This window comes from Kogia breviceps, chromosome 10 (genome assembly GCF_026419965.1).
Source record: "Kogia breviceps isolate mKogBre1 chromosome 10, mKogBre1 haplotype 1, whole genome shotgun sequence".
Taxonomy (NCBI): domain Eukaryota; kingdom Metazoa; phylum Chordata; class Mammalia; order Artiodactyla; family Physeteridae; genus Kogia; species Kogia breviceps.
In genome coordinates, this window is record NC_081319.1 from 11,699,575 (window position 1) to 11,711,702 (window position 12,128).

Sequence of the window (12,128 nt, forward strand, 5' to 3'; positions counted from 1 at the left end):
CTTTTCCCTCTCAAGCATTTTTCAAGAAACGTTACAGGTGCTGGAGAATTCAATGCCCTTGGTCTCAGTAAGCATTTTCTGAGTCTTTGAACGTGTGGCTTCAATCGAGAGGACTTTCAAACCCATGATGCTAGGTAGGGTTTTGAACACAAGTCTCTTCAAGGGGTGGGGTTAATCGCACAGGGCACGGGGTGCTATGATGGCCCGAGGCCCCACTAGGCACACAAATGCTGAACCACAGGGCCTTTAACGCGTCCTATCTGCTCAACAGAAGACCCCGTAGGGATATAAGCAGCTCAGAGGGTGACCCCAATAAGGGATGCTGGCCCTATCACCCCGACCACGGGATTTCCCTTCTCATCAGAACTGGGGGGTGGTCAACAACACAAACAAGGTATCCATCCTGGCAGGGAAAGAGCCACCATCGCCCACTGAACCCCTGGTCCTAGGTCAGCACATCAGCTCATCTCTCAACGGAGCCCTGTTAGCCCAAGCCTTCTCCTCTTCTAAATTCCTGTGAGGAAAACACCATCGGCCTTCTATAATATAAACAGCACAGATCTGGTAGGAACCAATACGTCTTCCTGTCCCGACGTGGCCATGTTGCCAGGTAACGATGGAGAAATACACTCAGAAGACTGTATGTGACAATATACAACCTCCGCTCTGCAGCTGATAACCGAGGGAGTGTTAAAACACCATGTTCTCTGAACACTTGGGCTCTTGGTGTGAAAAGCAAATTAACCAGGATATTTCCCCTTGTAAATATAAGACAGGCATACGACTCACACTTGCAGCCACTCACTGGAAACAGTAGAGGGGTTTGCTGCAGCCCATCTGCAGTGCGCCCCAGCTTTCCCTCTCCTGCCCCCCCACTCCCCTCAACATGGATTCCAGAAAACTAAGAGAAACATAACCAAGCACGAGCCTCTCCTGTGTTAGGGACAAGTTCACCTCTGACCAGAGAAAGGACACCAGTGACAACTACAGAAGAACTCATACCTTATTATAAAACTGGGCGTGCTCTCATCGTGTGGTTCCTAAGTTGACTTAGAGAATTCACCGCGTGACCGAGCAGCGACCGCTTGCTTCTCAGATCAAATAACCAGCGCTGCCTACCCGCTCCCGACAACCGACGAGGAAGACGCTGCTCTGGGGGATGCCAAGCACCACAGTGGGTGTGGAGCACTGATGAACTCCCTGGCATTGGACCCGTGCAACTTCAAGGCTGTCCAACATGGTAGAAAGTCAAGAGGTTTTTGAGGGAGATCGACCCGGGTACCGAAGCTCCGCTCTGCTAACTGGGTGACTTTGCGTAAGACCTCCCTCGATCTTCTGGGACTCGGTTTTCTCATCCAGAATTGGGGCTAGCCCACCTAGCCCAGCTCAAGTACATAGCAGCACCATGCACCGTGCGTGCCCTGGAACGGGCACTTCATAAAGGCAACAAGTCCTTTCCTTTTCCTTCGGCAACACACAAACATTCTTCAACCTGCCCAAGACTCGAATACGGGGAGAATCCAGTGCAGGGAGCTTCTTCATGCAAAACGGGCAAAAGATGAGCTCTAATAAGCCTCACATTACACCAAAGTCCATATGCTCCTTCAGATGCAAGTGAAAAGCAAAAATAGGAGCAATATAATCTAACTTTTCTTAGGAGCCCTAATTCAATAAGCTGCCCTCTGTCTCCACGGAGAGGAAGTTATGCAAGAGACCTTCCTTCCCATTAACTTTCATGGACCTGAGACCCTGGAACCCGCTAGAGGGGAAGCAGCATATGTGGCACATATAATTTTTATTTGGCAAATGAGATGCCCAGCCTGAAAGGTAAAGTCTTTTGTGGTTCTCTTCTCTGTCACGCACAGGCTGGGGATGTAAACAAAGCAAAGACACACAAGCTATCTCAGGACTTCTCTGGAAGGCAGACCACCCTCCACACTGAGCCCACTAACAAAAAGAAGAACCAAGAGAAGCCACAAATTCTGCAGAGGGGCTGAGAACTCAGACGCTTCTCTGTACTTATTCATTACGTAGAGATCGAGTTTCCTTTACCCAACACATGCAGAGACTTCCCTGGGGAGGGTGGGGTCGAAACAAACCCTGATACAACTACCAGCTAGCTCCGTGACCCTAAGCAAGGAACTTGACCTCTCAGATCCTCTATTTCCCGCTGAGCAAAAAAGGGGTCCAGGCAGTACCTGCCCACACAGGACCACCACGCAGCGTACACGAGATCATGCAGAGAAAGCACCAAGCCTCGCTCCTGGCATGTGAGCGTTCAGACTTTGGTACTCATTATTATTACCACCCACTACAGTTACGATAAAGAAGAAAAGAAGAAGGAAAAGCTCCATCAAGAATCTCTGGCATCACAAGGAGATTTCTCCAAATTGACATGATATATTTCCCTTGGGTTCAGATAAACTTAACTCCTTCTCTCACCTAAAGAAAGTGCCTCTTTAAAATTGGGGTAACCGTTAACAACACATTTTCACATTTCACAACCTGATGTTTATATTGGGAAAAGAACAAGACGACGAACGTAACACAGCGGCCACATAAGAGTCCAGACTTTGATTCATTCAGGGAACATTTATTCAGCACCCACGATGGTCCTGGTGCTGGGAAGTAAGACTGAGGCTTGACCCTGGGAGAAATTAACACTCTTGGGTGGGGGGAGGGGGGAGGAGAGGAACACATAGAACCAAAAAGAAACTGTGAGCAATGACTACGTATTAGGCACCATTCTGAGCTGCGGTGTGCTTTCCATAGATTATCTCATTTAATCCCTAGAGGAGCCCTACAGAGCAGGATTCTCTATGTGTATTTGTTACGTACAGATTGACCTCCCTTCATCCAACACATGCAGAGACTTCTCTGGGGAGCCCGGGGGTGAAGACAGACTTGACCTCTGCCTCCTCAGGTCTTACAATGAGCCTCCATTTCAAGACTGGTGATTGCTAAGTAAATGAACTGCCCAGACAAAGAGACCAGTACTTCTGCCTCAGGGGATCAAGAAGTTTCCAGAGCAGGAGGCAACTTAAACAGGGCTCAGGGAGCGTGCCAGGCAAAGGGAAAGCAGGCACATCCCACACGGAGCAGAGGCGTCTGAGTACACAGCCAGGGCCGGGCAAACGAGCAGGTTGCAGCCACAGGACAGTGAACGCGGGGGTGAGTGTGGGGTGGGGCCCCAGGCAGGGCCAGGCACGTGGGCACCGGTGGATCGCAGAAACATGGCAGTGGATGTGATCTCCCGCGGAAGGCTGTTAGGACAGGGGATGAGGTGGTCCGGCCTTCGTCTGGCGGGGAGAGGCGGGTATCACTGACAGCAGAGTATGGAAGAGAGAAAGGTCCAGAGGCAGGGAGGCCCTGAAGAGCCCATCTCAGGCTCAGAACTCAGATGGCCCGTGCCGGCAGACGGTATAGGATGCTGGTCGGGGGCAGGAATTCTGAAGCCACAGCGCCTCGTTGCCAACCCCAGCTCCCCCAGCCCCAGCCGGGTCACTTTGGGCACATCATGTAGCCTCCAGGGGTCAACTGTCTGGCTCATTACAAGTGTGAACTAAGTCCTGACTATTAGAATACGGGGAGGTAGAGCGGATGCAGAATGAGTTCCTGATGAAAATCAAGAGGGAGGAGACGGACGACATCAAGGTTTCCAGCTCAGAGGGCTGCACAGGTGGCGGTGGGAAGTCCACTGATCGAGATGCAGAGCACGGCAAGTCCAAAGGGGCGGAGGACTGGAGGGGACGGGCACGCTTGGGGTCGCGTGAACTGAGAGTTAACACACGTGGAGATGCCCAACGGGGATGTGCGCAGAAATCTGGAGATGATCACAGAGGTAGGGCCAGGAGCTTATGGCATAAATGGTAGCTGGGAACCATATGGGGATGGATGAGGTCACCCCGGGAGCTTGGAGAAAAAGACGACAAACAGGCTGGAGACCAGGCGCCAGCATCTCGCATATTTGAAGGTTAACTGTACGTGTCCCAAGGAGTCCCTTGTGCACCACGAGGAAGACCTCCAGGGGAAGCACAGAAATAGCACAGCGTCAGGCCACCAGGGACTGACCGAGGTAAAACGTGGCACCCTGGGGTGGACGGTCAGGCAGGGCTTCCAGGTGAAAACTCTGGACACTCCTGAGCCATGTATACAAATCCCCTGGGGAAGGAGCTGCCCGGGTCTGCCTTCCAAACCTGCGTTCCAAAGTGGTCAGCAGGGCGATGGAATATATTCCCGCAGAGGCGGTAAAGGGAAAGGGGAGATCACGCATCCAATCAAAAAAAGGAAAGAAAAAGTAGAGGCCTCTCTTTCCCTGAATTTCCACGTATTAGCTGAGTAAGTGGCCAGACTCTCAGGGGACTTAGGACATTAGTCATCTGGTGGATATTTACCACAAACCTATCACTGCTCTACCAGGGGGTGAAGAACACAGAACAGAGGAGTTAAGACGTGGTTCTTTGCCTTAAGCAGCTTCCTATCTCGACAGCAAAGATTCAACAAACACAGGGGCTGGCAGAGGTTTTCCAGAAAGGTCCACATGGTAAATATGCTAGGATTTGCCAGCCATTCGGTCTGCGGTACAACCCCTCAGCTCTGCCCCAGCGGCGTGAGAACAGCCAAAGACATCACTAAAGGTTACTGTGAGGCTGGCTGTGTTCCAGTAAAGCTCTGTTTACAAAAGCAGGCGTCGGGCTGGATTCGACCCGCCGGCCAAAGTTTGCCAATCCCTGGACCAAGGTCTCATAAGCCAACAGAGGAGGATGTGCTGTCAGCTTAGAAGTTCGTAAGAGGCACTCCGTCCTCAGAAGTCACTAAGGAAAGTTAGGAAGAACACAGACCTCTTGCTACAGCTGAAGGAAGAGAAAGAAAGGACAATTTAGACGTGTGGATTTCATAGGATACAATGGAGGCCATAGTGACAAATTTCCAGTCTTCTCTGACATTTTTTTCTGTTCCTCAGTCAAATTTTGGAGACCATGGGAAACGCGAGGTTTCCTCTGAAGATATCTCCTCTTAGAAACTAATTCCTGCTTATAGGTTTTCTAGGAAGCAAGAAGATTAACACTTTGCATCCAAAGATCTCCCCCCAACTCGCTAACGACCGCAGTCCTGTTAGGGAAGAGCACACGTATGGAACTGTCCACTTCTGCCGACGCCGTTGCCTTTGCTCCTCAGGAAATAAGAAAAGTAACATCGGGTCTCCAGGTCCTCTACAGGCACGAGCCGGCGGGCACATCTTCCCCTCGGGCCACTGCAACAGGACTGTGCTTCTCAAACCCAAGTGACAAAGAACACGCTGACCATCTCTGCAGTAATGTTTTGTCCTGAACTGCAGGAGGTCCGTGCACCATCCAGGGCTCACATCACTTGGACAGCTGGGGGCGTTCATTCAAGTCTTACATTCCCAACAGTGGGAACTACTTTTGCATTTTGAGTCTTCACTGCAAAACCCTGGTCTAGACCAATAATCCTAAAAGACTCGTGTTCGGTGACACACCGGTTTCCTGGGAATGGACAGGAAGGGCCTATGTCCAAGTAGGACTTAGACCAAAAGTAATAATAAAACCAATAATACAGAGAAGGAAAGAAAAAGTGCTGGGTCAGGGAGCAGGTAACAGGACTTCCTGTTGCTTTCTGCTTCACCCAGAACGTCCAGCAGGGTAAGGAACCAGTACCCGAAGCAATGAAGCCTCCCACCCTCCTGGACCTCTAAAGTTAGCTCAAATACAGCAAGAGTGAGAGGGACTTAGGTGAATAGTGTGTGAAAACAACATACGACAGCACACCCCGCAGGTCCACTGCATCATCAACCACTAGCCAGAAGCAAAATATCAGAAGTTGGATTTTTGACGGAGAACAAATCGAAGAAAACAAAGCTCCTTTTTAAATAATAAAGACTGTATTAACACAAAAAATCACCACCTCGTTTTGAGATCCTTCTATGACCTGGGCACTGAGTGAGGCGCTTCCGGTGAATCACCCTGTCCGAACATCCCAGGAGCCCTGTGAGGTGGGGACGGACACCGTCCTGCTCCCCAGGCAGGAGCTGGACTGGGGGGGTCAAGGACGATCCCTGAGCCCTGGGGTGGGAGGTGAGAGGCAGGGCTGGAGGCCTTCATCCCTCCATCAGACCAGCCCCAGGGCAGCGGCTCATTCCTGCAGCCACGCCCTCTACCCCCGGTGTGACCCTGTTCAGTCCTCTCAATAACTGCATAAGGAAGGGGCTCAGGTTTTCTAACTCGTGGTTTACAGATGAGAAAACTGACTTTCAGAGCATCCTGAGAAAGTCCAAGGTCACCCCGCTGGCAGGGGCAGGGCCGGAATTGTAGCCCAGGTGTTTCCACTCTGGAGGCCAAGCTCCCTGCCCCGCCGCGCCTGCCCTCTGGGCAGTGTCCCCCGAAGTCCCTGACCCCAGGCCACCCGTTCTCCAAGGAGGGCCGACTGGCAGCGCCTGCAGCCCTCCCCGAACCAAGCCAGGCAGCTTCGCCGTCCGGACCCCTGGTGGCTTCAGCCAAAGGGCACAGGGGGTGGGGCTGCCAGCCTTCCTCTTATTGTCATGGCAACGGCTCCCACACTCCCCAGGCAGGGGAGCGAGCAGTCTCCTGACTCCGCTGCTGGCCGCGCTCTTCTCCCACACGGATAAAACCCGAGGTCAGAAAACACCGCTCCCCAGTGAGTCATTTCTGACTTGGCTGCCAAACACAACACCCTTTTACGTAACTCGCTTGCACACCAGTCTCCTCCTCCTCCTCCTCCTCCTCCTCGGGGTAGCTGTCCTGTCACACCAAGGCTGATCTTCCTCACCAGCTGGCCTCCCGTCTCCCGTGAAGGCCAAGCAAAACGCCCTTCCTGCCCCCCATCTCCGCTCACTGGGGTCAGGGGTGGCCTCCAGTCCAGCGGGCTCCCCGCTCAGTGCCTTCTTGTGGTGACTTCTTCTGGAAGGGGTGGGAGATTTCCTATCGAATACTGGCTCTTGGGCTGAGGTCCTAACCCAACCACAAAATATAAGCATGCGGCAGGGAAAAAGCCCCTGGACGAGGGACCCCCCCCACCCCCCCTCTCAGCTGAATCCACAGCCAGCTTCCTGACAGAGCACTTCTCACTTTTTCCAACTCGAGCTGTGTACGTGCGGAAAAGAAAATCCTTTCTGGGTGTGTCTGTAGGCTAGACTTGGCATGGGAAGAGCCGTGGGCAGCCATTTGATACATACAATTCACTGGGCTTCTGCAACCGGAAGCAATTAATCCAAAAAAAAAATTTTTTTTCGATCTTTTCCCTTCATTTGCTGTGAGGTTCTCTATGGTCATGACAGCACGTACAGCCCCAAACATCTGTATGTGCTTAAAAAAGAAACCTAACACTGCGTATGTTCAAAGATACATTCTACTCCTCCTCTTCGCCCAGGTGAGAGCAGCCTCTGTCCTCCTGAAGCGAAGAGGAAGTGGAGGAACACCCCCCGGGTGCTGGTGGGGACAACTCAAGAGGAAGAAACACAGGAATTGGCAAGGACACGGAGGACGGATATGCAAGTGCCATGAGACTCGATGAGCCCTGCGTGTGCCAAAAATTAATTCATAAGCAAATGCTTATTTTATAGTTTCCCACTTGCTACAAAACAAGCGGAAAGATTTCTTCTGGGGGCTGGCAGGAAGTGGGTGGCATGAGAGAAGGCAGAGAGAAGGCAGGAGTTACTCTTTTTTTTTTTTTTTTAATAGATTTTTACTGGAGTATAATTGCTTCACAATACTGTGTTAGTTACTGGTGCACAAGAAAGAGGATCAGGCATATGCATACACATGTTCCCATATCCCCTCCCTCCTGAGCCTCCCTCCCTCCCTCCCCACCCCACCCTTCTAGGTCATTGCAAAGCACCAACCTGATCTCCCCGTGCTATGCAGCTGCTTCCCACCAGCCAACTATTTTACATTCGGTAGTGTATATATGTCGATGCTACTCTCACTTCGCCCCAGCTTCGCCCTCCCACCCTGTGTCCTCAAGCCCATTCTCTTTGTCTACCTCTTTATTCCTGCCCTGCAACTGGGTTCCTCGGAACCAATTTTTTTTCTTTCTTTTTTTTTAGATTCCATACATATGCGTTAGCATACTGTATTTGTTTTTCTTTTTCTGACTAATTTCACTCTGTATGACAGACTCTAGGTCCATCCACCTCACTACAAATAACTCAATTTCATTTCTTTTTATGGCTGAGTAATATTCCATTGTATATATGTGCCACATCTTCTTTATCCACTCATCTGTCGATGGACATTTAGGTTGGTTCCATGCAAACCCTATCAAACTACCAATGGCATTCTTCACAGAATTAGAACAAAAAATTTTACAATTCATATGGAAACAGAAAAGATGCCGAATAACCAAAGCAATCTTGAGAAAGAAAAATGGAGTTGGAGGAATCAGGTTCCCTGACTTCAAACTATACCATAGGGCTTCCCTGGTGGCGCAGTGGTTGAGAATCTGCCTGCCGATGCAGGGGATACGGGTTTGTGCCCTGGTCCGGGAAGATCCCACATGCCGCGGAGCGGCTGGGCCCGTGAGCCATGGCTGCTGAGCCTGTGCGTCCGGAGCCTATACTCCGCATCGGGAGAGGCCACAACAGTGAGAGGCCCGCGTACCCCAAGAACAAAAAACAAACAAACTATACCATAAAGCTACAGTAATCAAGACAGCATGGTACTGGCACAAAAATGGAAATATAGATCAATGGTACAGGATAGAATGCCCAGAGATAAACCCACGCACATATGGGCACCTAATTTACAACAAAGGAGGCAAGAACATACAATGGACAAAAGACAGCCTCTTCAAAAAGTGGTGCTGGGAAAACTGGACAGCTACATGTAAAAGGAGTTACTCTTAAAGAGAAGCTTGGTCGCATGGCTCAACAATGTCACCCACTCCTGGAGAACCCCAGGGTTGTGGTACCATCTCCTTGTTCCTGTAAGCAGAGGGTTCACCGTGAAGCCTGAACCACTCTGACAGCACCCAGGTAGGAGAAGTTTTGGAGGCAGTATCTATCTTCAGACATTGTTACCATCAGAGAAGACCAGGGCAGGGACAGAAGATATGGGAAGACTTGGAGTCCACTATGCCAGGCCAGGAACTATCCCCAATTCAGCTTCCAGGCATTTCATGGCTTAAGTGATGGTGTGACAGATTGCAAGGTTTCAGAGTAAGGGCAGTTCTCCGTGTGAGGGTTCCTAGCGAGCACAGTAGGTCCTTAGTTTTGGACTGCTACAAATGGAATCCCTCTGAGGTCTGGACAATGAAGTTTAGGACTTCTGAAGAACTCTGGTCCCCAGTGACCTTATCCTCAGTACAAGGGTGAATTTTCACACATCATCAAAAGGGGAAGGACAGGAGTCGACACTTCTGCAAAAATGGGATTGAACTTTCAGAGAGAACTGAGCTCCTCCATAGCAGAGACAATAGTGTCTCCCTTTCTTGCCCAATTCAGGGGCTTGACCAACCCACGGCAGGTGCTCAATCAACGATAACAAGGGTGTGGGGGAGCCAGCCTCCCTCTCTCCTTAGTGCACAAGCTCTACTCACAGCAAGAGGTGCCACTCCTCTCCTCTCCCTCTGGAGCCGAGCCGGTCTCACGACTGGCTTTGACTGGTAGAACGTGGCAGAAGTGTCGTACCATGGATTCCAAGCCCAAGCCTTAAAACGACTGGTACCTCCAACATCCTACTCCCCGAAACACTGCTTCTCAGAACCCAGCCACCATGCTCTGAGAAGCCCAGACCACACACAGAAGCCACATGGAGGAGAACCAAGGGCACAGCCCCCGCTCAGCAGCCAGCTGAGAGCCAGCACCAGTGCTACAGCCATACAAGTGGCCATCTTGGCCGTTCCAGCCCAATCAAGGCCCTGAAGACTGCAGCCCCAGCCAGGATCACACAGAGCAGAACTACGTACTTGTATGATGAGGGGCGAGTTCCGTAACTACTCTGGGCTTTAGTCTCATCTGAAAAATGAGATAATCATGGTACCTACCTCTTAGGGAGACTGTAAGAATTAAATGAGACGATACATGAGAAACACGTAAGCATACTTCCTGGTCCACGGTGCGCCCTTAATAAATGCTGGTTATCGTCATCATCATTATGGTTTTTGCTTTAATTTTTTAATGATCATACAGCAAAACTGACTTTTTTGGTGGGCAGTTCTACAAATTTTCACACATGTATAGATCTGCGTGTCCAAAGCAGGACACACAACAGTGGCAACACTCAAAAAACTCCTTTGTGCTCTTCCCTTACAGTCGGATTCTCCCCTCAGCCTCATGCTGGAAAACACTGATCTCTTCTCCATCACTACAGCCTTGTCCTTTGAGAATGTCATATAAATAGAACCATCCAGGGCGTCGCTTTCTGAGACTGGCTTCTTTCACTCAGCATAATGCCTCTGAGGTGCACCCACATCATTGCATGTATCAACAGTTCATTCCCTTTTATTGCTGAGTAGGATTCTGTTGCATGGACGTACCACAGTCTATGCAATCACCGTACTCTAAATAATTATTTTCACAAGCCAGGGAAGAAAGACTTCAGAAATGGAGCCAGGCAGCCATCACTACTGGATTCTGAGTAGTTCTGGAAAAAACATCTAATAATTTCTAAAAAATCCTGATTCAAAGCGGTAAGGAACCCAGGAGTCCACATGCATGTATGTCTCATGATAGATACACACAGGAACAGAAACCCAGGGATGGCTTCCCTACTCCCACACAAAACTGGGCTGGAAAGCAGGTCTCACCCCCCTTCTTCTCCATGTGAAGGCTGCTGCACATCCTGGGAGGAGATGCTCGTAAAGGTAAAGGCTCTTCTGCAGCTGTCTCCTTGGAGAACCAGCACACAGCTCTGGAACCGGGCAGCGCTGCATGCCCCACAGCGACTGCCCTTTCTACCACCTCTTCCTGAGAAACCAGGGGAGCCCACCTGGATTCCTTTCCTGGGACTGGGACACATCACAGTGAACAGGAAGGAAGGCGGGCAGGGCGCTCCAGCTGGGACCCACCGCGCCTCTAACGGGTGACAACCTTCGGTGATCATTAGCAGTCACAACTGCAGCCTTCGCCCAACTCACACGAACTTCCCAGCTGCTCTTTTACTACTTTGAACCGGCTTCTCTGAAGCAAAATAAAACTGAATCACACTCCCCCTGGGACTTCAGGGTGTCTGTGCTGAGGTGGCCCCAGACAACGTGAATTCCACATCATTTTCTCCGGAGAAAGAGAAGCTCGGGGCCAAGTCAGCTCCAGGCTAGAATGAATTTTCCTGGAACCACAGGTTTCTAATGAGGCAGTGGGTGAAATCCACCCAGCAACCCCTGAAATCACAGAAGGAGAGAGAGGAGAGAGAGATGGGGCGGGGGCAGAGCCAGCACACGCTCCATGCCGTGCCCTCCCAAGCTGTCAGAGGGCTCACAGGCCACCCCATCCAGGCCCACCCAGCCGTGAGCACACCGGCTCTTCGAACAGACAGCAGCTCCACTCGCCGAGACGCTGGGACTGGAGCTCCACCGTGGCATTTCATCTGGAGCCTGAGCATATGAGTAATAAATGTGTGAAAACACGAAACTAATATTCGTAATTACTTTACAAGATAAAGAACTTGAAGGAACAACAGCTTCTGTGTGCCTTGCCATCACCAAGAGGGGTACACTGTGAAAAACACAGCATCTCGCCAGAAACTCAGACCGCGTCGTGCCAGCCAGGCTCGGCGCCGGCAGCCCTCCGTCTCCCTGAGCCCTCCCCGGGCTTCATTATTCCCTAATTACCAGTGTCTTCTTGTGTCCAGTCATCCAGACTCGGTAAAGCCTCCGGAGCCAAGGGGGGGCCTTTTGACCTTCTCGCTTCTGGCATCCGATCGGGTGACACTTTGGCCAACATGCGTTAACTATAAATGGGTCCAAAGCACCAGCCTTGGGGAGGGAGCGAGCGTTGGAGAGTCTCCATTCATGACGTCCTGTCCCCACCAGGCTCAGGATACTTTTCCTCCTTTATCGAAGTATAGCTTTTGTATAGTAAAGCACACCAATTCTAACCGTATGGCTCACAGAGTTTGAAACAGATGTATACCCACGTAACTACCAACATGTAG

At 50.9% G+C, this 12,128-nt stretch overlaps 1 protein-coding gene across 10 annotated transcripts in view; it reads right to left on the bottom strand.

The window, feature by feature from the left end:
* ITPR1 (inositol 1,4,5-trisphosphate receptor type 1) overlaps positions 1 to 12,128 on the bottom strand; it is a 327,850-nt gene that overhangs the window by 90,586 nt on the left and 225,136 nt on the right. The window lies entirely within an intron of this gene.